At 46.1% G+C, this 25,624-nt stretch overlaps 1 protein-coding gene and 1 non-coding gene across 2 annotated transcripts in view; one reads left to right on the plus strand and one right to left on the minus strand.

Moving 5' to 3' along the window:
• The window catches only part of LOC124787771 (death-associated protein kinase related-like), a 230,100-nt gene that overhangs the window by 145,149 nt on the left and 59,327 nt on the right, over positions 1 to 25,624 (plus strand). The gene's annotated exons all lie outside the window — the stretch shown is intronic.
• On the minus strand, positions 8,781 to 8,864 carry Trnas-gga. The gene is given in 2 exon segments: positions 8,781 to 8,815; positions 8,825 to 8,864. It is a non-coding gene; the product is annotated as a tRNA-Ser (tRNA).

The raw sequence follows: 25,624 nt of genomic DNA on the forward strand, positions 1-25,624 counted from the left end.
ACATGAACATCGACCTGATGTAACAAGAAATGTGATTCATTAGACCAGGCGACAAGTTTCTATTGATCCACGGTGTAATCTTGACGATCCCGTTGCCCAATGCATTTGTAATGGCAATGCCGTTGGGTCAACACCGAAACACGAAGTGGGCTTCTCCTGTGGACAATACGCACTGAACGGTGTGGTCTGAAACATCTGTGCCTGCACCGACACTGTACTCTGTCACCAAACCTGCCACAGATCGCCATCTACCGTGGTATATAGAGGAGGAAAGTCTCCGACTTTCATGTTCTGTGATGAGGCGTAGATATCCAACACTTAGTCACATTCTCGTGGTTCCATCGTCCTTCAACTGGTTTCCATAGATGGTTACGACAGCAGCATGCGAACATCCGAAAAACTTCGCCATTTCTGAGATGCTTGTTTCTAGACGCCAGAAAATAACAGTCGTCGTCAAAGTGGCATATATCAACAGATTCCGGCATCTGGGGTCCGTGTCGTTGCTAGAATCATTCCTAATTCGTCCCTGCTCCGCTTATGTTCTTTCCATATCGCGTCACGTGCTCCTTAAAGCCACCAGACGGCATCCACTCTCGCGGGCGGTGGCTATAGTGGTTTCGTTCATCATTGTAAATTCTTGTCATGGCGAATGATACCAAATTTCTGTGGGAAATACAACTCATACCGCAAAGAAACACAGGCAGGCTAACACTTCAAACTAGAATAACTGATGTATATGTACCGAGCCGGCCGCTGTGGCCGAGTGGTTCTAGGCAGTTTAGTCCGGAACCTCGCTGCTGCTACGGTCGCAGGTTCGAATCCTGCCTCGGGCATGGATGTGTGTGATGGCCTTAGGTTAGGTTTATGTAGTTCTAAGTCTAGGAGACTGATGACCTCAGATGTTAAGTCCCATAGTGCTTAGAGCCGTTTGAACCATTCTGTACATGTACCGAACGAGGTGGCGCAGTGGTTAGCACACAATACTCGCATTCTGGAGGACGACGGTTCAAACTCGCATCCGGTCATGGTGATTTAGCTTTCCCGTGATTTCCCTAAGTCCAGAATGAGATTTTCACTCTGCAGCGGAGTGTGCACCGATATGAAACTTCCTGGCAGATTAAAACTGTGTGCTGAACCGAGACTCGAACTCGGGACATTTGCCTTTCTGAGCTACCCAAGCACGACTCACGCCCCATCCTCACAGCTTCACTTCTGCCACTTCACTTCAGGCAGCTGCCGGGACAGTTCCTTTGAAAGGGCACGGCCGATTTCCTTTCCCATCGTTCCCTAATCCCAGCTTGTGCTCCGTCTCTAATGACCTCGTCGAACACTAATCTCCTCCTCCTCCTGAAGTTCATACAGGTTCTTCCATTATTCTGATAGCCACTCGTAGCTGTCAGGGAATACGAGGACTTCACTCTTCCGTCGCCATTTGTCTGATGATAGGTTAGTCTCCGACGTTTCTAGGTAGATGCCATGAGTACCAAATCTTCGAGATCGTCGGTGCCCTTGGCCCGTAAATGAGTTCTCTTTTTTCCCCTCGGATCTAATGTGTCGATGTTGGCCGCAGCTCTACCTGGACACGGCCATTGCAACAGCGACCAGCCTCGACGTGGAAATAGCGGCCAACACATCGCGTGACGTGACTGCCGTTCAGAGAACCCGATCCGCACGGGGAGGCGGGCGGGCCGCGTGCTGAAACCGCAGAAAGGTGTGAGGTCACCAGCCGCTCCTACCGCATCCAGCCTTCAGCCCGCAACGACGCTGATATCACCCGATTATCCCACCCGTGTTACATACATAGTGTGCTACTTCCTCTCCTCTAGCGTCACGTTGCTCCTCTCCTTCTCTTTTTCTTCATATCCGCACAGACGGCACAAGTGGAGGAGCAGATGGTTACCATACCGTCCTCCCGTCCGTTGATCTTCCCTTTCCAAGAGAGAGCCTACCACTGTAGCCCTTGGTGGTGCGCCATCACATTTTCGAATCAAAATTTCCTCCTTCGTAGAGTTCCAGACTATTGATCCAAAACTCCCGGTTTTGGTCCCCAGTGAGCCCTAGGATTTTTTCACTTCTTTCATTTACGGCAACGTGCACCACGGTTCAGAATCCACGTTAAGCTATAGAGCCCTCTACATAACTGGCTGGTTAAGTCAGTTCATACACTATCTGATCAAAAGTATCGAGACATCTATTAGCGAACTTTAATACGGTCTGTGTCTAGCCTTCGTCTTTATGATGGTATGAACTCTGTTCGGGACACTCTCAGTGAGCTATCTGATTGTCTGTGGAGGAATGGCAGCCCATTCTTTCTCAGAGCCTAAACCAGAGAAGGTAGTGATTCTGGAACGACGTTCTAACTCATCCCAAGGGTGTTCCATTGAGTACTGGTCGAAAACTCTGGGCAGGCCATAATCCACGAACCATTGCCTTTCAGATTCTGCTTTCTTGACAGAGTGCACTGTTGGCCTAATACAAATGTCGAACTCTTCCTCTACTGTACGCAGTAAACAAAGCTGTAGGATGCGTTCATATCTTTCTCCATTTACCGTATTCTTAAGGGCAATAAGGGGACCACAACCTAACTACGAAAAATACCCCCACACTATAACACCACAGCCTGTGTATTTCACTGCTGGCAGTACACATGATGCCAGGTAACGTTGTCCAGATATTCGCCAAACCCAAAACTTTTTATCAGATTCCCACAGGGGATAGTAAGATTCATCACTCCTGATCAGTCGTTTCCAGTCATTCTCTGTCCAATTGCGTCTCTCTGTACACCAAAACAAGCGTTGCTTGCAGAGGTGTGTGGTATATGAGGAGCTGCTCTAGAACTGTACTCATTCTTTTTAACTCCCTACGCACAATAATTGTGGTGACTGGACCACAGATAGTATTTTGCAACTCACGAGTGATTCCTTCCGCTGGTTCCATCCGATTTTTTTACCGTTACTCACCGCAATGCTTGATGGTCCCTGTCTGGCCAGTCTCGGTTTAGCTGTGGTTGTTCTTTCGCGTTTCCATTTCACAGTCATGTCACCAACAGTCGATTTGGGCAGCTTCAGAAGGATTGAAATGTCCGTGACGGATCTTTGACTCAGGTGACATCGGACCATTAGACCATTTCTGCTGTTACTGTTTCTCGACTGACAGCAGATGCTCCCAGACTCCCGTTATTGGCGGGTCCGCCTTTCATGATATATAGTGGCTAATTCCTCATTACACAGGGATGTCCGGATACTTTTCATTACGTAATGTATTTGACGAAAACTCACAAGGACTGGCTCATTTAAAGATGTGCTGTGTGTGACGCCCAAATGTTGTGGCGAGATGCAGCTTTTGGTGTGCGTGTAGACGCAATCTCTGACCAGTCAAACACAGTTGTGTAGCATACGTGGTCTTCCCGCTGGAACATGATCCTCTGTCCAGCAATGGGATGATAGCTTGCAAGTGGTTGGCACACTCACTTCTATAATTCGCCTTTCGCGAGGTGCACGCGGAAGAGCGAACAGAGAAAAGTGTAAGAAGTGCCTCGGAATTGGTGGCTAATACGCATTCTGCTTGTTAATGTTTGCGCCCCTCAACATGCTGCGCTCTAGCGAAAGAACGCCTGCCGAGTTGTTGCCTGGAGACACCAGACACTGCGACAGAGAAACCGCGGCCAGTCCACCTCTGCGGTCTGCACACAGCACACAATGGCGCCGGCCGCGGCTTTACGTAACGAGCGAGGCGCGGGCTCCGCCGCACTACAGCGACCCAGTTGCGCGCCCGACGTTGCCTCCGGCGTTGCTGCAGAAACGTCCGCCATGCTGGACATGCAAGCTGTGTCAGGTCGCCACTCTTAAACCGAAAAATAATCCAAATGATTAATAACGGTAACAGCGAAGCAAAAAGTAGAACTCCGCATCCTGGCCAATCGGGACGGACCGACCGCCGTATCATCTTATGCCAGTGACGTCATTCCGATTACTTTCTTGACTTCAGAGCCGAAACTTATCACTCAAGTAGCTCCTCAGTTGCCACCACAAGGCTGACTGCAACGTGTTCCAGTACGCCCACCAAAGAAAAATCCACAGAAGTACTGGGAATCGAACCGGATCCTCTGTCAGACACGATGACCACTTTCTTTTTCTTTTTTTATCGCAGAGCTACGAAGCTAGACGATTATGATAATAAGATACCTGAAATTATGCATTTACGAGGCGGACAATTATGATAATAAGTGTACCTGAAATTAAACATTTACATCTATACTTCTCAAGTTACGTTACTGCCAGAGGCTACTTCTCGTAGCATTACCTCTCTCACTTTCGTTGCTATTTTCACTACCTTTTCCCCCTGCCAAGGCCCATTCGGAATGGCGCGTGGGAAGAATGTCGTGAGCCGTGTGAGCTCTAATTTCGCTGATTTTCTCGTTGCGGTCATTTTGCGAGATGAACGTGGGAGGAAATAACATGTTGCCCGGCGCTTGCTGTAACGTACGCTCTGGGAATTACAGCAGTTAAACTCTCCGTGACGCACGACTCCTCTCAGGTAGCGTTAACATTCTGTATCTCCTGGCTGTCCTGGTAGCGTTATAAATGTCAATTCTGAAGGCAAAATACCTAACAAATCTTCCGGTAAACTACGGCTGGACCAAGGTGAAATAATGAAAGCGTACATTTGTAGGTACCTCGGGGACTGGCTGGAACCAAATTTTTCAAAGAACGTGGGGCTAGCAACTAGGATTAGTAAACTAGAGATGGCGCACTAGTTTGTCAGAAAGACCTGCACCACCCTGACTAATACCACTTGCAGTAGTTGACGAAACGTTGGTCCATGCAAATGTCTCAGTCCTGCGGGAGCGTACGTTCGGTCACTGATCTACCTAGTACTAGTAGTAGTAGCAGCAGCAGCTTTACTCATCCATAGATCTCTTTTTACAAGGATGTAGTACATGTCAAAGTATTTACAAATTTAGATCCATTTAAAATAAGCTAATTCGTATACACATATATTTACAGACTTCTAGTTAGAGGCAATCATTAGATTTACTCCCGGTATACAATAAATTTTTTTACAAATAACTTATTAAATAATGTAATGCCACATTGTTCACTCATATCTCACTATCAGTCACTGCACACACTACACACACACACACACACACACACACACACACACACACTGGTGATCTCTGGGTCATTTTCCCACAACCAGCCACTCTCACAGACACACGCTGCCTCGTTCTTCATCGTTTTCCTAGCTTATCAGCATCCGCCCTTTCCGGATTTAACAACATAATATTCCTCTGGCTGTACGGCACTCCTGTCACCATCACGAAACCTTTTACCGACAGCGGGAAGGATCGACAAACATGCTATTTTCCTGCGACTAATATAAAACTCACAAACTGAGACATGGTCGCGGATTGAACAGTGACCCGAAACTGGAATAAATTGAGTACTGAAAAATTCGAGACCATAGACGGGAAGTAAAGGAAATTTATAAGACTAATACTCTTTGTTTCAGGTATGTGGTATATTTCTAAGGCTCCGATTTTACGTCTGAAATTGTAATGTGGCAACGATGCTGGCGCAAACGTCTCTCGTTTTAATTTCGTGCACCCGAAAATCCTGTTGTAACTTTTCAATACTGAGTCGAGAGCAGTTGCTTTCTGAAGCAGTCCTTACTTAGTAAAAGTTCGTTCCTCTAGAACGAACCTTGTTGCCAAAGAATGTCGCGAAACCACATACTTAAAATTTCGTGTGATGTTCCCGAAACCTCTTGATTGTAGGTTTCATTCATTTTGTGTCTCGATGAGTGTGAAGCGGAAACGCGAAGGAGCACCAGCAGTAACGATCTCTGCAGTAGATGTTTAGCACTATCTCGGGCAGAGCTTCTCTCACGTTAGTGGAAACGCGTATTAGCGCTAAGAGGAGCTGAACCGCTGACAGTGTCCCTTCGAGTCATGCGCGGAGTGACTTCTTGCCTTTGTGGAGAAGCTGCGACGGAGGGTGCTGTGTGTTGCGTGGCGGTGCACTACTTCCAGCACGGGGAATGCAGCATCGCGACCCAGGGCGACGAGCAACAGGGTCAGTGGGCCTCCCGGGAGCAGGCTGGGCGCGCGGCCCAGGTCGCTGCCGGCATCCCAGGCGCGCTGCCTCCGCCCAGGGGCACTGCACGAACCTCTGTTTTCCTCGTTTTTCTCACAAGCTTCTCGTCCGACCCAATGCACTCTTACGTTTGGTTCAAATGGCTCTGAGCACTATGGGACTTAACTTCTGAGGTCATCAGTCCCCTAGAACTTAGAACAACTTAGGCCTAACTAACCTAAGGACATCACACACATCCATGGCCGAGACAAGATTCGAACCTGTGACAGTAGCGGTCGCGCGGTTCCAGCCTGTAGAGCCGAGAACCGCTCGGTCACCCCGGCCGGCTTGTCCTCTTCCGTCTCTTGCTGTCTTGAAGCAGCTGATGACCTGCCAGTTTTCCAAGTTTTCAGATTTGACGATTTTCGCTATTACCCAGTCACCTCCTGCTTTTACGGGGTGCGTTCCGGAATAATTTTCGTAATGGTTGTTCACACGGAAAATTTCCAAAAACAAATACACCACTGCATCTTGAACTATACACCTTGCACTGGTTTTCGACATAGTCACCATTTGTCACATTGAAACATTTGCCGTACCGTGCAATCAATCTAAGAAACCACTCTGGTAAAACTCGGTGCTCTGCGATACATTGTATCGTCGCACATCCTCCTCCACCTCATCATTGGTTTCATTCCGGAAGGACACCTTCATCCTCCACTCTCTGTCTTCCTTCTCTGAACATGTAAGATATGAACCAACCCCTTTGATTAGACATGAGCTCTTCGCCGTGCAGAGTCTGTAGGCTCTCATGGGTGAGGGTCACACTCCATGTAGCCATTCGTACAGAATAACAGCTTGCACTTCCATTGGCGACCAAGTTGTAAGCACTCGTCCGTATGCCATCGTGACGTGTACCCGAATAACCTCGGGCACACCGGTCTGTACCATCTTCTCTTTCAAAAACGATGACTAAACTAATTTTCGTTATGTCCCTCGTACATTCGCCATTCTCCACCCTGCCATCTCTTGTGTTGTCCAGGTTCCAATAAGCGTCTTAGAAATTCTTCCAGTCCATATGTGGCATAACAGCAAACCAGTGCTTAACAGTATTGGTTAAAAACAGTCTTGGTTGCAAGTTTAGTTTTTCTTTATTTTTCAACGACGCGTTTCGCCTTATTTAGGCATCTTCAGGTTATCTTTTCTAGATAGACGCGAGAGGCACCAAGATCTGCATTATGCTTACTACCTGAGCCCCCATCTTACTGTTACTCGCTCCTGTGAACGGGAACGCGTTATGCAGATCTTGGTGCCTCTCGCGTCCATCTAGAAAAGATAACCTGAAGATGCCTAAATAAGGCGAAACGCGTCGTTGAAAAATAAAAAAACTAAAATTGCAAGCAAGACTGTTTTTAACCAATACTAATAAGCGTCTTCTCGCGCGTAGATCTTTTGGATAGGTACCGAGGACTCAGTTCCAGCTTTGTTCCCCGTGGAAATCTGCTGAAGAGTCCTCCGGTATCGAAGCGTGCCATCGGCTTTCTAGGCAGCTGCTAGGGTAGAGTGAGCCCGGAGCGCCGGCAGGAGCAGGAGTGGCGGTGCGGGCACAGCGCCGGCCAGGCCGGTCCCGTTGGCCGGGTGCCTCTGCCGGGCTGGGAGCCGCCGGCTGCAGGCTGCTGGCTGGTCAGGCCGCGGCCGACTTGGGGCGACACACTTCCAGCGCCCGCCGGCTTCCGGCAGGAGCGCAGGCGCGGTCAGCGCGGCGCGGTTACACCAGCAGTGAGGTAACAGCCGCTGCCCGTGCCTGCTCGGACGCAGTGCTCGACTCAGCTCCAATACGACCCTCTTGCAGTAAAGGCGTCCCCATGTACCTTGCGAATGCCTGGTGCAAAGTGATCCCGTAGCTTGTCCGACTTGATCTCTTTTTGGCAGTACGTCTATCAGGTACCACAAACCGACATCTTCGTCCAATGGTTGTTACCCACATTTGGCTCGTATCGTACCCAGCTACATTCACAGGCAGAATTTCGGCTCCGGTAAAATCTTTCTCTCAGATACCACTTAATCAACATCTTCGTCCAGTGGCTGTTATCCAGATTGAGGACATATCCCACCCAACTACATTCCTAAGCAGAACTTCTGCTCCGGATAAATCTTGTTTTATACTTTTATGGATATGGCGTCTGCTCTTTCGGACAATTTCCGTGTTGGTCGCGGTTCGACACAAGACGTCCATCGATCTGGACGGCCAGCCTCATCCATTACGGATAACAGCAAGTGGGAGACATTCGGGCAGCCGCCCTATCATCCTGATCCCTCTGTATGCGATCATCACGCCTTCCGTCCCTTAAGAAAGGCCTTGAGGTGACGACGATTCGAGTCGGACGAATATCTGCAGCAGGCTGTTACGGACTTCTTCACGCAGCAGGACACGGTGTTTTGCCACACGGATATCTTCGACCTAGTGAGTCGGTGTGATGATTGTGTCAATGCCCACTGCGATTTTGCCTGACTGGCATACCGTTCCTGCACTGTACTGCATTCGAACGGAAACTTTTTGATCGCCCCTCAGACTGTAATTTTACAGTCTTTATAATGGTTCAAATGGCTCTGAGCACTATGGGACCTAACTTCTCAGGTCATCAGCCCCTAGAACTTAGAACTACTTAAACCTAACTAACCTAAGGACATCACACACATCCATGCCCGAGGCAGGATTCGAACCTGCGGCCGCAGCGGTCGCGCGGCTCCAGACTGTAGCGCCTAGAACCGCTCGGCCACTCAGGCCGGCACAGTCTTTCTAATTTAAAACAGCAACCAGCAACAAATGTAGATCGAAAAATCAAATCGTTGCCTTTTACGAATGTATTACAAACCCATCTTCAGATAGCTCTTACAGATTTTCCTGTAGTACAGCTACTAAAAAAAAAAAAAAAAAAAAAAAAAAAAAAAAAAATCCAACAAAACGCAGAAAGTGTTTGGTCAGGCAGATTCCCGAGAATTTAACAGCACCCACACAGTTAAATATGTGGAAACTTTAAAATTTATATTATATCATACACTCACAGTCAATTCTTTGCACGTACACATAAATGCACAAAAACGTTAACCACTTCAGGAAACCAAGGAAATCTGAAAGAGCCATCTGAAGATTGATTTGTAATAAGTGCGAAGCCGGTAATGTTGTAATTACAGTAGGCTTTTTCAAACTATACTTGTAGCTGGTCGCTGTTTTAAATTATAAAACTTACAACTGTACTACAGCCACCGTTCTCATACTGCCTATTTCGAAAACATACGTAAATGTAGAAGATGTGATCTTGCGAAATCGCAGTCTCTTTGAAACACCCTGAGTGAAGTAGATAGTTTTGGTCACATTGTTCCACACGTGACGGATGGATGGCTGGAAACAGCCGCCAGGGTTAGCTCGTGGCGGCGTTCGAGGCTGCGTTGAGCCTGCGTGCGGTTGCAACCGGCGGGTGTCGGCTGGCGCTGACCGGCCGTCTTTCGCTGCGCTCCTGTTACCAGCGCTGTGCCTCTCCTGTGCCGAGGCCACGGGCGCTCAGGAATGTAAATATATACAACGCGGGCGCTTCGTCAACGACCTGCTGCTCCGCAGCCGGCCACTGGCGGCGGCACCGCCTGCACGTACACTGCCCGAGGGGCGAGCAGTCACACCTTACCGAGGCTTTAGCGACGACGTAGTGAACCAGTTAGCGAAGATCAGCATGACGGAATCCCTACTCGACCAATTGTCCTGAAGCTGCGTTACTTCCAGGACGGCCAAATTCAACCGCCCATACCTTCCAGAGCGTGGTTATAAGATCGAAACCTTCCGCCCCACCATGGAAGATCAATACTCGGGGTGCGAAACAGCTGTGCGGCTGCGACGCTCAGAAGCCCTTGTTACTTTTGGCTGTTCCCTTAGTGACACCCCACAAACCGACATTTATAAGGCAGTTATACATTGCTGCATACTGCTGCTTTCGAGTCTGACACCGAGCGAAGTTGCTCAATGATGAGACTGTGGACTCGTATTCGAGAGTGTTGCGGTTCAAAACACCGCCATCAAGATCCTTGGTGACTTGTGTCATATGGGTATTGGGCCGTGGACTCTGGTACAACGTTTCGGTTCCTAAATCTGAATACATCATCAGCGCTAGAAGACGAAAGATTAAGCACAAAAACATCTCTTAGATCACAAAAGTCACCAACAGCAGCAAATACCAACTGCGAAAGCGTGCGTTGTGTGATCATCCAATTGGGGATTCTTGATATGTCGCTAAATCGCTTAAGACGAATCCCAGGATGGCTCCTTTCTTCAGAACACTGGCGATTTTCTTCTCCATCCTTCCTCCATCGGAACTTGTGCTGCGTCACTAATGACGCCGTCGTCAATGGGACGTTAAACCCTAATCTTCTTACAGTCTGGAACCGTGCGACCGCTACGGTCGCAGGTTCGAATCGTGCCTCGGACATGGATGTACGTGATGTCCTTAGGTTAGTTAGGTTTAAGAAGTTCTAAGTTCTAGGGGACTGATGACCTCAGAAGTTAAGTCCCATAGTCCCCAGAGCCATTTTGAACCAAATCTTCTTTCTTTTCCTTTTTCGAGTCTTACAGACCATCCATGCCGACTCTCAAGATTCAGATACACATGCCTCTATCCAATTGTCAACATAAGAAGACATGTCGACGCTCCAGAGATGCCCCAGCGTAGAGGAAGATACGGCAAGTCCAACAGAACAAGTTGTTGCCAGCAGAGACACCACAACAAGACCGTTTCATGTTCCTCGTAATGAAAGTGCAGCGAGTTCCAGTTTCTCAGTCAATAGGAGTACAGCACAATTGCTGTGATGGTCGCTGAAAAGAACACACCAGCTGATACACCAATGGCTTTATTTGATGCGTTTAGAGTCATAGCAGCTATGACAACTTCGTTTCTTACATGGCGTCTTTATATATCTGATCACCAAGACGTTCATGGCAATCTGAAGAGCCGGCCGTTGTGGTCGAGCGGGTCTAGGCGCTTCAGTCCGGAGCTGCTACGGTCGCAGGTTCGAATCCTGCTTCGGGCATGGATGTGTGTGATGTCCTTAGGTTAGTTAGGTTTAAGTAGTTCTAAGTCTAGAGGACTGATGACCTCATATATTTAGGTCACATAGTGCTTAAAGCCATTTGAGCCATTTTTGAACACTCTGAAGAAGGTTTCTACCAGAAACGCGTCAAATAAAGCCAATAGTTTATCGGCTGGGGGCTTTTTATTTAGTGACCAACACAGCAATTGTGCAGTATTCTTGTTGATTTGCGATATCGTCACAGTCTTCCCGCGTGATGATTTTATGTCTCAGTTGTAACTAATTTACCAGATTTTTTCTCGTCGCGATCATTTCGTGAAACGTATGTGGGAGGAAGTAATATGTTGACTGACTCTTCTTGAAACGTACGCGCTCGGAATTGCAACAGCAAGCCGCTCCATGATCCACAACGCCTCTCTTGTACGATTTCCACTGCTGTTTGTTGAGAGTCTCCTTTGCATCATCTGGTGATGCATCACCTAAACAAAGCAGTTTATGATAGCGAAATCATGCACTTTTCCGACCATGCTATGCATAATCGTGCATGGCACGCGATTTTTGACTGAAAAAGATGATGCACCCACATCTGTTATAGGTGCACTTGAAAATGAGCCAAATCGAAACTAGTAGTTCTTGATGAAGTGCAATTTTAAAACTAGTCTCGTGGAACGATGTCATTTTTCAAATTTATCAAGGTTGCCCTGAACACCCAGAAGAAATCGGTCTCTGTAATGCTCTCGTGATTAGTAAGCAATCCAATGACGAAACGAGCAGTTCTTTGTTGGATCTTTGTAGTCTTTCCTATCAGACCAAAGTTTCCGTTCACAACAGTAATGGATCTCTTCGCCCATTTCTGCACAAATACGTTCCATTTATTTACGTTCTGATCACCACAAGTAGGCGAGCTGGCCCTGGAACGCGGCTGCAGACGTATTTCGACGCCCGCGCACGAGGCCGACCCGACCGCTGACCGACTGCCATCGACCTGCTTTCTGGCGCATTTGCATCCCCCACACTCCGGCCCGTCCGTGCTTCTGTGCGCTCGAGTACTCCTTTCACGTGACCGCTGCTCACGTCTTCTCTGGCAGAAAACAAAAAAGAGGAAGAAAAACATACCACGAGCGCTGCTGTCTCTTTGCGCTTCTAGTCAGCGTCCTCCCTAAAAAAACGCCGAAGTAGCTCCCGTCCGAGACCTAGCATACAGCCTCCGACGTCTTCCGTGTAGTCGCCTACTCATGCTGAGCTCCAGGGCTCGACTCCCGGCAACTGTAACGGAGAGGCCACCTGAGAACCTGCTAGAATAAAATAACAGTCACATTCATACACAACCAAAGTGGCGCCAAGTCGAAAGGTTGGCAATAGAATGGAAGCTTTCAGATAGTTATTTAGGACAAAACACAAAATATACAACTCCGACTGTGCCTAAAGGGTTAAGCTGCGAGTTCATTTATGCCATATCTCTCCATATTGTACACGAGTAAAATAATAATTACGCGCTCAGATAATAATCGATATCATCAAATACCAGGGGCGTTCAGTAAGTAACACAACACTTTTTTCCGGCCAGTTTGGTTGAAAAAATGAGGAATTTGTTTGGATCGTCGTGGAATTTTCCCGCTTCAGCCCCTGCAGTTTCATGACGTTCCGTCAGGCGGTGGCGCTATATGTACACTTCAAAATGGCGTCCGTAACTGTGGTGCGTTCAAGTACAGAGCTGTCATGAGTTTCTTTTGGCGGAAAAGTAGAGCATCGCAGATATTCATAGACGCTTGCCAATTTTCTGCGAGAACCTGGCAGTGAAAAAAAAAGCACGGTTGGCTGTTGGACGAGGCGTTTGTCATCATCGCAACAAGGTCACGCATAGCTGTCCGATGTACTGCGTGCCGGTCAGCCGCACACAGCTGTGAACTCCAGCTCCGATGGAACTTGTGGACACTCTCATTCGAGGTGATCGACGAATCACAATCAAACACCTCGCTGCTAACTGGACGTCTCTGTTGATAGTGCTGACACATTCGTCCACCAGTTGGGGCTACTCAAAGGTGTGTGTCCATTGTGTTCCTTACCGCCTAAATAAGACTATAAACAGCAAAGAAGGACCATTTGCGCAGAATTCGTCCAGATGCAGTACGTGGATGGTTGGGAGCTTAATGATGCAGCAAGACGTTGAACTTCGACAAGTAGAGGTACCATGCGAGCAGGCAGGCCCTCCCAGTAAGGTGGAGTAAGGCTGTCGCATTGAACGAAAAAATGGCTCTGAGCACTATGGGACTTAGCTGTTGATATACTTTCCGGGATGTGAGGTCGTGGTCCAAGAACTTTTCCGCAAGACTCAGCGGAGCAGCGGCTCTGAGGAAGTCCAGCGCAGTCCTGGACGAAACGTAAGGAGCAGAAAAGTTCTTGGACCACGACCTCACATCCCGGAAAGTATATCAACAGCCATGTCACCCGGTCTTGAAAGCCTTCATTCTACTATGGGACTTAACTTCTTAGGTCATCAGTCCCCTAGAACTTAGAACTACTTAAACCTAACCAACCTAAGGACATCACACACATCCATGCCCGAGGCAGGATTCGAGCCTGCGGCCGTAGCGGTCGCGCAGTTCCAGACTGAAGCGCCTAGAATCGCTCGGCCACACCGGCCGGCGCATACAAAGTGGTTGAACCCGCAACAGATATATCTTTACCCGTTTGTTTCGCCTGTGATTTTATCGCAAAAGTGTAGGTACATGCATATGACTGTATTACGAATTAGCTTTGAGTAAAGTTAAAAGCTGGTATGACCTGATAACAACTCCAGATAGGACACAGATTCGAGTGTCACTGTAGAGTACTACTAGGACCCAAAGTGAGACAACATAACTATTCGCTGGAATAGAAGATAAAATCGCTATTAAACTGAAAATTACAAAGTAATGAAACATGTCACATGTGGCTCGCAACGAAATTGTTGAAATTCATTGTCAAAACCTTCAGCTATCTTTGATTTTACACAGCTCTACTAGTGCCGGTCACAGGTCATTTACAAGCTTAGCAGGCGTAAATGGTAGGAATGTTATACCGTGATATGTCATACTTTCGAGGTGAATAAGCCTCCTGGTGACAATTGCTCTGCACAATTATTATATTGATGTCAATTTTATTGACTATGGCTGGCCTGCAACAGCATCTTGTAGCCGTTTATATGATGGTATAATATTTCTGCCCTTTATGCCTCCTAAGCTTGAAAATGAATGGTCTGTCACCGAAACTAGTAGCACTGTGCAAAATAAAAGACAGTTGGAATTTCAACTGTTACTTAGTAGGCAGTTTTCCCCACCTATAAGCATACATAAACGCTCGGAACTTTAGGAAACGCAAGTCAGAGGAAAGTTCGCGAAGTTAAAACGCCTTAAAAGTACAGAGCCGAACCAATGCGAGAGCTACGGCCACGTCGCAAAGGAAATCGAAAAACGGCGCAAAGAAAATTACGTAGCTGGGCCATCGGGCATACCGCGGTCAGCGACGGTCCAAACTTGTGAGTTACCTGTTCTGTAACCATTATACTATTCTGTGTAATCGTTCTATTAAAGAGATAATTAAATATTAACGGGAAAGTCTTGTTACGATTTTATCCGAAGTTTTCACGAAAAAGCTACGGTGCGAACACAAGCCGTGCATACTTACTTTGTCTTGAAATGACGACTCCCCTAATGAGAGTCCAGGTGTGCTAACCACTGCACAACCTCGCTCTGTGAAACAGCTACAAAGTGACCCCCCCATTAAGTATTAAAAATGTTTTACTTTTCTCGCGTGTTATGGCTTCGTCGTGTTGTTGGGTGAGTAGCGACCTCCCGCAGTTCCTGAAGACACCAGCTACGCCCGCAGCGCCGACTTTCGCCGGGGGCCCTGAGCGGCGGGCGTGACAAGCCGTAACAATCGCGAGCTGCCGAGAAGAAACCTGGGTCGTTTTCACTGAGGAGCCAGTAGCTCCTCGCTACCGCTGCCGCTCCACAGGGCGTCGCCACAGCCCGTGGAGGTTCGTCTGCTCCCAAGCAACATATCAATATCAACTCAGCGAGACCCGGGAGCTTTAGCACATAAATTCATCAAACATTTTCTGCACCCCGCCCCTGTAGCCGAATGGTTAGCGTCGCTGCCTCCGGTGCGCAAAGTCCCAGGTTCGATTTCCGGTACCTCCTCGGATTTTTCTAGGGAGGTCTGGAATAGGGGCTACTCAGTCTGGCGAGGTCAAATAAGAAGCAGCTTCTATAAAAAAACAAAAAAACAAAAAATCATCAGGTTTCATGTACTGCAAATAACGGCTGTATGGATTATCGACTTGCTGATCACAACCCCGACGATCGTAGATCGCTCTTCGCATTGCTATATGATGTTAATAGTTCTTGGGTATTGATGTCGCGTCAGTCTTGTAAAATCTTATCCGATGTTTCGACTTTCATGCTGCTGCGTTGTTCCAGGAACTGTCAAATATGTTCCAACTTCCTGCGTTAATCGCTGTAGGGGGTACTGAAAGACTTTTTCCACGACGTGTACAAGCGTTCCCTAGAATACCATACCTCCATCTACGTAACAAAGTAACTGACAATTGAGCATGGGAGGAGTTATGTTGTCGTGTCATGTTTATCTGCGCAGATAGTACGGCTGCGGCGTCAACAGATCGGCATTTCCATTCTAGATGAACACGCAAGTTTACTACAGTGTGTCGCGTAAAAAGAAAACAGTGCCAACAACGAAAACGAAGCGTCGTCTGCAACTGACTGTGACAACCTGCAACTTAGGAACGATAATGGTGAAAGGAAGAGAGCGCGTGACCCAGCTCATTCGCTGGATGCTTGTTGTTACGGTATCTGCCCTGTAAACAAGTAACTGTCAGTCATTTTGTTGTACTGATCCAAATGGCTGGAGGGCGGAGCGTTAGTGGCGACCGGCTTTTTGTGTTTTGCTAGAGCACTGCACGAATCTCAGTGGCCATTGTCAAGTGTTGCGTTCTGCTAACAGCGGTGTAGGAGAGAGATAATCCACTATTTCCGTGGATTTTCCCTGTTTAGATATCTTGTTGGGCTTGCGAGTAAGTGCCAGGACTACGTCTCCCACAGGTATGAGAGTTGAATTCCCGGCAGCTACTAATTTTGTTTCCTCTTTCTCACACAGAGGTCACTGCATTGGATTCGCATTCGAGAAGAGGGAGGTTAAAATTCCCTTCCATCCACCCTGATTTTGTATCTGTGTGCTTTCCCTAAAACAGCTGGGCCAGAGGGGATTTGCGGAAATAGCAGACTAGCTCAGTTAGCTCAATCTGAATTGGTATTTGCTGTCCTACCCTGATTCAGATGCATAGAGAGGCTGTGCAATGGTAAGACAGGACTCGCATTCGCGAGGGCGACAATTCAGATGCCGAGGCACCTAGATTTAAGTGTTGTAGATTTTCTAACTCCCTTAAGGTAAATGCCGAAATGGTTTCGTTGGAAATAACACGGTTGATTTCCTTCCTTCCCCAAGATACCTCAGTCTGAGCTTGGGCTACGTGCCATCTCTAATAATGTCGTCATCGACGGGACGTTAAAGCCCAGTCTGACTTCCTTTTCTTTCCTTCTTTAATCCAAGCTTCTGTCCGTACCCAAGGGCATTATTATCGACGATACGCTAAATTTCATACTTCCCCCTTTAAAAAACATTTTTTTAGTTTCATTTTTAACGTGTACTTCCTTTTTCGGAACGGCTTTTGTACTTACGTGAAAAATCAGTCTGTAAGTTTGTCTACCGGGTGTCTCTCCTACGGGTCGGCAGGCGCATTTTCTCTGGTATTTCGGCAGGATCTGATGTCTGCACGTGCTTATAATGAGCCGCAAAAACCTTCTTTGTTGAATATCTAACATTAACATATAGCTCCGTCCGCCGAGACGTTTGTGCACGAAGGCACGACAGTTGAAATATTACGCGTAAGAGTCTCCGAACGCTACGAATCTCGCGTTCATTTGAATAACAAGTCCTAAAGTATATGTACGTCTATTATCTTGTCGTTGAACTCCTCGCGGCGAGGTACGGCATAGCCATTAACGCATATGCGGAGGTCAAATTTTTCTGTAGGTGCTGATGGCCTTAAAACCTGTCTAGTCTTCGCGGCTTCCAAACGGGTATCAGGCACGTACGAGTCCCGCTGAGTAAGTGACGAGTTCATTTCGTTCCGCCGTATAATTGAAGTGCCTTTTGCGCTGGGGTATGACCTGTAGTAAGACGTTTAATAGCTCTGTTCGTCATTAGGTTTTATGTTGCCGCACTTACCAGATGAGCGTTAGCCGCTTTACTGGCAAGAAACTGCTCCGGGGCGTCACCCGCACCGCGCACGCTGGGGGACCACGCCCTGCGGTTGCGTGCACCGCAACATTGCATAAGGCGCTTCGCTGCACGGGGCCATAACGGCCCAGCCGATAAAAATCCAGGGCAGTCCCCCGAGACCGTAACCTGAGGTTGACCTCGCGTGAGCGAAACGTCTTCTTCCTTACACAAGAGGCTCGCTGCTTGGATCCTCGAAATGAAACCCGCAGGGTTCGGGCATAACTGTAATAGATTTTCTATATTCTGACTCTCCTGAGTACTCGTTTCAGCTCATTGTAGTACTTCCCTGCATCTGTTCTACACATTTTGTCCTCCAACACAACCATTTCGCACCAATACTCAACTACATCTACTACGTCTACAACTTTGCTTCCGCCCTTTTTTCTCTAACTTCGAGGCTTTGTTGTCGAAAATTCACAAAAAATGTATAATTCAAAATATTGGCTATCGCTGGCCACTAATTTCATCTACATCTACATTTATACTCCGCAAGCCACCCAACGGTGTGTGGCGGAGGGCACTTTACGTGCCACTGTCATTACCTCCCTTTCCTGTTCCAGTCGCGTATGGTTCTGGAACAGGAAAAGGAGGTAATGACAGTGGCACGTAAAGTGCCCTTTCTCCCATCTTTCGGAAAGCATACGAATCCCGTGGCGGAAGAACTGGGCGTCTTTCAAAGATTGCACTTGTTCACATGATCGCAAGTGATTGTCAGCCAGGCCGTGTTCGGTTGGTCGAAAAAAGGTGATAGTCAGAGCGAGCAATGTCTGGAGAATGCGGCAGGTGGTGTAGGACTTCCCATTTCAACGTTTCCAAGTATATTTTGACGAGTATTGCGAAATGTGGTTGAGAACTGTCATGCTGCAAAATCACCTTTTCGGGTCTATCGTTAGATTGTGGCCGTCTGTCTATCAGTGCTCGGCTGAAACGTACCAGTTGTGAAACGTATCTCCTGTGATTGTTTCCGTCGGTTTCAGTAGCTTCGACTACAAAATCACCATTCCTCTAGCGTTAAAACCGTTCTCTGCATGGACTTCCACTAACAGATGCATCACCATAGTTCTTATCCAGCATTTTACGAGCCTCAGTCGCAGATTTCTTCACGTTAAAGCATAAAATTAAAACTTCCCACAATTGGCGAGAACCGGGTTCGTAAGCTGACACATTCAATCGAGAATAACGTTATGATGCAATCACAAATCGATTGATATTTTCATGGCGTTATGATTACAAATGCGTAAGCTGATTGCATGACACTTACGACCCACAACCTGCACAACCACTACCGCCATGTATAGCAAAACAGCGGAAGCAAAGTTGTAGACCCAATACAACGGCACACCGTAGGCCATCTTACGGCTTGTGGCAGAGGGTACTACTTGGACCACTACCTTTCCCCTGTTTCTTTGTTCCTTTCGCGAGTCGCGCGGGGGAAGAATAACTGTCGGCAAACCTCCTCATTAGCTCTTCATTTCTCGTATATTCTCGTTGTGGTCATTTCGCGACCCTTGTGTGGGAGGAAGTACAAGGTTATTCATAAGTTATAACTAAAGTGTAGCCACTAAAGGAGTCCAATGTGGACTGTAATTACCGTATGGCAGCGAAACATGGTGATATGCTCATGCGATTATGCGGAAGCGATTTACGCTGGAAATAAATTAGTTCCAATTTCGGCTACCTGGTGTAAATCTGGCGCTGTACAGCATCTCGTCGACGTCTCCGTTGCTGATATTGAACAAACTCTGTAAGCAGTACTTGATAATACAATGAACATTGTGCCTTTCACACTTGTTTGACCTTTTGTGCCCACGTTCCGTTCCTAATCCACTACAGACGGAAACATTTCTATAAGTCTTACTTGCTTTCACAGAGCCATATTTGCACCCGGTGGGCAAAACTGGAATTAGTTTTCTTCCAGTGTAAATCAGTTCCGCATTAACACATCAGAATATGTACCTAGTTTCGCAGCCATACGATAATTGCAGCCCACACTGGACCTTTCTCAGTAGCTCCACTTTAAATATAGCCACCTGGTACATCCTGGGTTTCAGATGACGACTGCCCAAAGACTACAAGACATTCCGAAAATATACGTGCAGTGGAGAGGGCATCTCTACAACTTTCGATTCGTAATAGGCGCCATGATATTGCTGCAGAGGGCATCACCCGGAGGGAATCGCGTCAGCACATGTAGACAAATCATCCATTCCATATCGTCGTATCGAATAAGTTCGCGCCTGCAAATAGGCAACTCAGTAAACAGATTTCCAAAACAGACTGATGTAACGCACGCACGTGTTACGCACCTGTAGTGTGAGTGAAGTCTGGAAGGTACTTTAACGCTGTAATACGTTGTCCGAATCTTCCCGGAACGGACTCCATCTGAATTTCGATGGCAAACCTCTGCATGATGCACAACGCCTCTCTTGTAGTGTCTGCCATTGCGGTTTGTTGAGCATCTCCACAACGCTCTCGCGTTGACCAAACAACCTCTTGACGGAACTCGCCGCTCGTTGGATTGCCCCTCTTCTACTAATCCGGTCTGGTAAAGACTCCAGACTGATGAGCAAACATAAAAAATCGATTGAACAGGTGTTTTGCAAACCACTTCTTTCGTGAATGAATTGCAATTCCTTAAGAAAACATTGTTTACCGTTATTTCAGTTACGTCAACAAGACTTCCAGGTTTTTATAGAGGTCCTGTCCTACATATATCGTTGACGCTGCTGCTCACATGACGGTCCAATACAACACAGGTTTCAGTGCTTATAATAGCTTTTGTAGATGTTCGTAACGCCGGTTGTAAATAAGCTGCACTCCCAGAACACGTTCCATTAGCGAGAGCGTCCAAGTCTTTCAATGTAGGTTTTAAGTCGAGTCACGAACTACCGATGAGATTGCAGCCTGAAAACGTCCCTGGCTCCTTTTACCAGCCTTCCCTGGGCCGCTTCGAAGCGACTTGGAGCCACTTTCCACGCCTTGCATCAGCTCTCACTACACGCTTTTTTTTACTGAGACCAGATTCGACACGGAGCACGATTTGTATGAAATTTCGACGAGCAATTTTCGTTATCTTGAACATCACGTCTTGTATCAGTTGATAGTGTGACCACCAATTCAAAAATCAAATTTGGTAGTTCACGTTGTTACTTTTTTCAGTAACAGCTGATATTTTAACAAAGTCTGTCACCAGAAACCAACAAAAAAAGGAAATTCTCTGACGGTGGTTTTAACCGAAATATGTATTGGTAAAGAGATAAAGACAAGAAATCGGGTTTTGGCCAGGACGTAATCTTCAAAATGTATTCATAGAACAATATTGTGTTTTTTTACCTACAACACTGCGAAAACGCATGAAATATAATTGTATAGCTCACGAGCGGGGGACAGCTGTGAAGTTCTAAGGTATTAAACCATTCATAAATACGTTTCATGTGGTTCTGGTACAATTCACGCAGAGATCGTGAACATCTGCGCAAATGAAGCGCACATCAGCTTGTTGATTTTATGACTTCTTCATTTAATAGATTAGCCTAATCCATTATGGATATTTTAGAACCCGTGACTGTGTATTGAATCGAAATACAGGAAACTGTGACATGTCTTTTTTGAAATATTTTTTTTTTATTTTCAGGTTCAGAATAAATAAATATTTAAAAAAGTGACTATTTGCAGTTTTCTGCATTCATATTTTATATTCTTCACTTGAGATTCGGGATGCTAACAAAAGTATATCTTGAAGCCTTCAAATTTCCTGGCAGGAAGACGTTACACGCCAAACGTCATGGTTTTTAGGAAATTTGTCGTAAGGTCTTATGGGACCAAATTACTGAGCTCATCAGTCCCTAAGCTTACGCACTACTTAATCTAACTTATACTAACTTACAATAAGGACAACACACACACACCCATGCCCGATGGAGGACTCGAACCTCATACTGGGAGAGCCACGCGGACCGTGACAAGGCGCCTCAGACCTCTTGGCTACCCCGCGCGGCTCATGGTTTTTAACGAGAGGATGTATGATGAATAAGGATGTTTTGTATGTGTTGCATGGCATCAGAACAACCAGCACTTTTCTTCTTCGATCACCAAAATAACAGTTTCATTAAGATTCGTGTACAGCTTTTTCGGGAAATGTTCGAGTAGTCTCGGTTTCATTCATCGTGAGTGACCTTTTATCTAACGGACAAGAAGAAATCTGATATTCAGATCCTTTATTTTCGTTCTATAGAGATACGTTCCGGCAAGTAGTAGCCGAATAAGCTAAACACAAGAAACATAATTAGCTGCCCATCTAACGCATGTATAACTTTTTTTTTCTCACACTGTTCTTTCTTCACTCCAAGAAGTAGAGCGGTCTGTTTGAGATTTGCCTAACAATGTCCTTCACTGGCCCAGAGAAAAATTAAACTTCTATGCATATGTACCGTATAAGCATGTGTGTATGGCGCGAATGTTACAGTGCGGTGTAATGTGTTGCTTTTGGCGATATGCGGTGAAGAGAATTGTGTTGTTCCACTTCACAGTAAGAGAATATAATACTGAAAAGCCCTAAATATCTATTAGAACAGAAGACAGAAGCAATTTGATGGCGTCGCCAATATAAGAAATTTTTCAATTCGCAAGTCGTCAGATACCATGTAGTTCCAACCGTCGGCTTAAAGATCTCCTCAGGTGAAACTTTTTCTTGCATAATGGTGACGTGTGTGCGTTTTGTTCAGGGTGGGCAGTGGTCGCTTGGCTTCCAAGAAAAGCGGTCTGATTAGACGTTAGCATATTTTATGGCCGAGGAAATAATGGTTACTACTAACGGTACGGTAATTACGCCCGGTGTACCACTGCTATTTTGTTCCCAAAGGCTTTTTTAAACAGTCCGTAACTAAGTACGAGGTTAACTTAGAATTATAGCCCCACAGCACATCAGAGAGAGGTTGAGGCAACAAGAAATTCTTAAAAATTACTTCACTCATATGATAATTGAAGCACGATGGTTTTTCTTGGGGCAGTGGGCGGGGGAGGGGAGGAGGGGCGGAAGGGGCCGGGAGTTATGGGAACTCGGGTTCTTCAGATTCTCCCACGTTGTTCATGGCTGTACATGTATTTACTGGTTTATGGATAACTAATGTTAGTGAAAGGTCTTTGTAGCGCATAAATTGCTTTCTTGCAAAAATTGTTAGCTATTCTTAATTGAAATTCATTTGAATGTTATCTAGCAGCGTAGGCGAAGTAAGAAATGAATAGTTTATGATAGTCATAACGGCTTTGCTTCGCAACTGACAGTGAGAATTAAACATGTAACGTTGCGTCAGCTACCTTAACATCCTTTTGTCAACTACCACTGTAAATTTCTATGTACTTATTCATTGTCTTCAGCTTGGTACTAAGGATATATCAAAGTAATGGAGAAACTGGTCTGTTGTTATTTCATGAATTTAAAACGAAGTAAAGTGGGAAAGTCTTTTTCTAATGAATAAGAATATTTCATCTGCGTGTGGTGTAATGTTTCCTCATGCGTGGTATGATGTGATGTAACTTTGTAATAGTCAATATTACATAGTTTGTATGCACTGAACACACACACCTTACCACAACTACATAGAAAATTCAATTCTATGTGGACTTTGTAGTAGCTGGAAAGACTGTATCACACACACTGCTTGAACTGCTTGGCACATTATATAAAATTCTTATTAGTCGAAATTTTATTTGGTTTACTCTTAAGATATTCACGAGACGGCTTGTTGTTGTGGTCTTCAATTTTAAGACTAGCAGTTTATCACGACAGTCTATACTGCAAGAATCTCTTCATCCATGCATAATTACTGCAGCCTACACCACTTGAACCAGCTTACCATTGTCAATCCCCGGTCTCCAAATCATCCCCCCCCCCCCATACACAAATTTTCTTCCTTTATCAAACTAACTACACCTTAATCCCTCCGGATATCCTATCAAGTGATTCCTTCTTTCAGTTAAATATTGTATTGACATGAAACGAATTACATTATGAACTACTTGTAATAATTACCTGCTTGATTTCTTGGAACTGTTAATTTGAAGTGCAACTTCCATTTTTTTTCACTGAATTAAACATTAGGATTACCACACTTACAAAAATAAATTCAATCAGTGTACGGAGGAGAGTACTCGGTAGCTGTACTGATTATGAATTGTACTAACAAAATTGTAATTCTGTAACGGGTAACAGTATAGTAATTAATGAACTTATTTTACTTTTAAATGACGAACATCAGGTAAGGTCTTATTTCTGATACGGGACTCGTAATGGGGCAGGGCCATCATAGACGGAAAAACCGATTTAACATCGTCGAACGGCGCGAATTCCCATCTATGCCTCTTTATAAGCACAAAGGGAAGAGAATGTTAGTAGATTGACTTGCAGTTTTTTTTCTTTTTTAGGCGTCAACGAGGGGCACTCTATGTGTATCGAGCTCTGGGAATGATAAGATAGCGCTGGCATAGCAGGGTACTGCCTCCGTAATAATGGTCTGCATCGATTTCTCTGCGCTAATCGTACGGTTAGATAGGCCGATACTCTCACCGACTAGAACAAAACTCATAACCCTTAAGTATATTTTACTTCCTTGTGCGGGTCAGTTGACGACGAGACAGTGACGTGCTGAAACTGTAAATTATATGCTCCTATTTGATCGCTGTTATGAACGCCTCACAAGCCAAAGATATAAAGAATACACTAAGTAGTTGTCATCCCGGTGATTAATCTGAACACAACACATGTTAATTTGGGATCGTACTGGTGAGCTTATGTCCTCGTTCCTCTCAAATATGTAAACCTATTTACCCAGATAGCTGTAGGAGAGGGCCTACACACAAAATTTACGAACGGGTTCTAGGACTTTATTAGGTACTATTTTATTTTCCCTGTGGTCATTGTCCATTACCGGGGTGCGCTGTGTCTCGTGCGGCCAACTGGGGAGCTCTTTGAATGATAAGTAGCGGCTCCATAGTCAAGAGAGCTGACAACGCCCAGGAGAACTGTGTGCTATTCCCACGTCCCTCCGTACCGTATCCGATGACGCCATTGGCGTAGGATGACACGGCGGTCGGTCGGACCCGATTGGCCCCTCAGCGATACAACGCGGAAGTTTGCTTTTGCACTGCACATTTCTTTAATCATACTGAAACTGATTTTCCAGTATAGTTTCAAGCTGTTTCCATTAAGTTTTTGCACTCTGTACTTAAGATTATGCGTGCTAGAATAAAACATTACAATGTTATCAGTCGTCCATAGGTCGACACTTTATTTTGTACATGAGACAGCCACAGCTAAAAAAAGCACATTGTAAATATTTATGAATCTTCAAATGTTTTCTCTAGAACAGGTCTTATGAACTGATGGGATTTGCAGTGAATGAAGACTCTTCAAGCCACTTTACCTCTTTTCTAGTCCTTTATTGGGAACGCTACCGGTTTCGCACCATCAAAGGTGCATCCTCGGGTGCTGCAATGATTATACCTTAAACAATCTGGAAGCAATGATGTCCCGTAGTTCAGCTGCAAGTGTGAAGTCGGCGATTGTTTGTTGTAACAATGCTTCGGACTGGTAACTGGTAGTGCTACCAATTAACAGTCTTAGCATTGGCACAACAAACAGGGGTCGTCTTCACATTTGCTTGATGGTCTTATACTCCACGCAACGGCCTTGCCACAGTGGTATCACCGGTTCCGCCAGATCATCGAAGTTAAGTGCTGTCGGGCTTGGCTAGCACTTGGGTGGGTCATCGTCCGGGTCTGCCGAGTGCTGTTGGGAAGCGGGGTGTACTTGGCCCTTGTGAGGCTTGATTGAGAAATAGCGACACCGGTCAAAGAAACTCCCTACGGTTGGGAGAGCGGTGTGCTGACCACATGACGCTCTGTATCCGCATCTGGTGACGTCTAAGGGCTGAGGATGACACAGCTGCCCGTAGATACCATTGGGCCTTCAGGCCTATTTCGACGATGTTTGTTTCGTGTCTTTTTTTTTTTTCTTGTCACCCCAAGTGTTCAGTTTGATGTTCACCTACTGGTGCTTAATGCCAGTTGACAAGAACATGTAATGGATCAAGAATTTCGATTTGCAGCTGAACGATGGGATATATGTGCAGACC

The sequence above is a fragment of the Schistocerca piceifrons genome, chromosome 3 (assembly GCF_021461385.2).
Source record: "Schistocerca piceifrons isolate TAMUIC-IGC-003096 chromosome 3, iqSchPice1.1, whole genome shotgun sequence".
In the NCBI taxonomy this organism is placed as follows: domain Eukaryota; kingdom Metazoa; phylum Arthropoda; class Insecta; order Orthoptera; family Acrididae; genus Schistocerca; species Schistocerca piceifrons.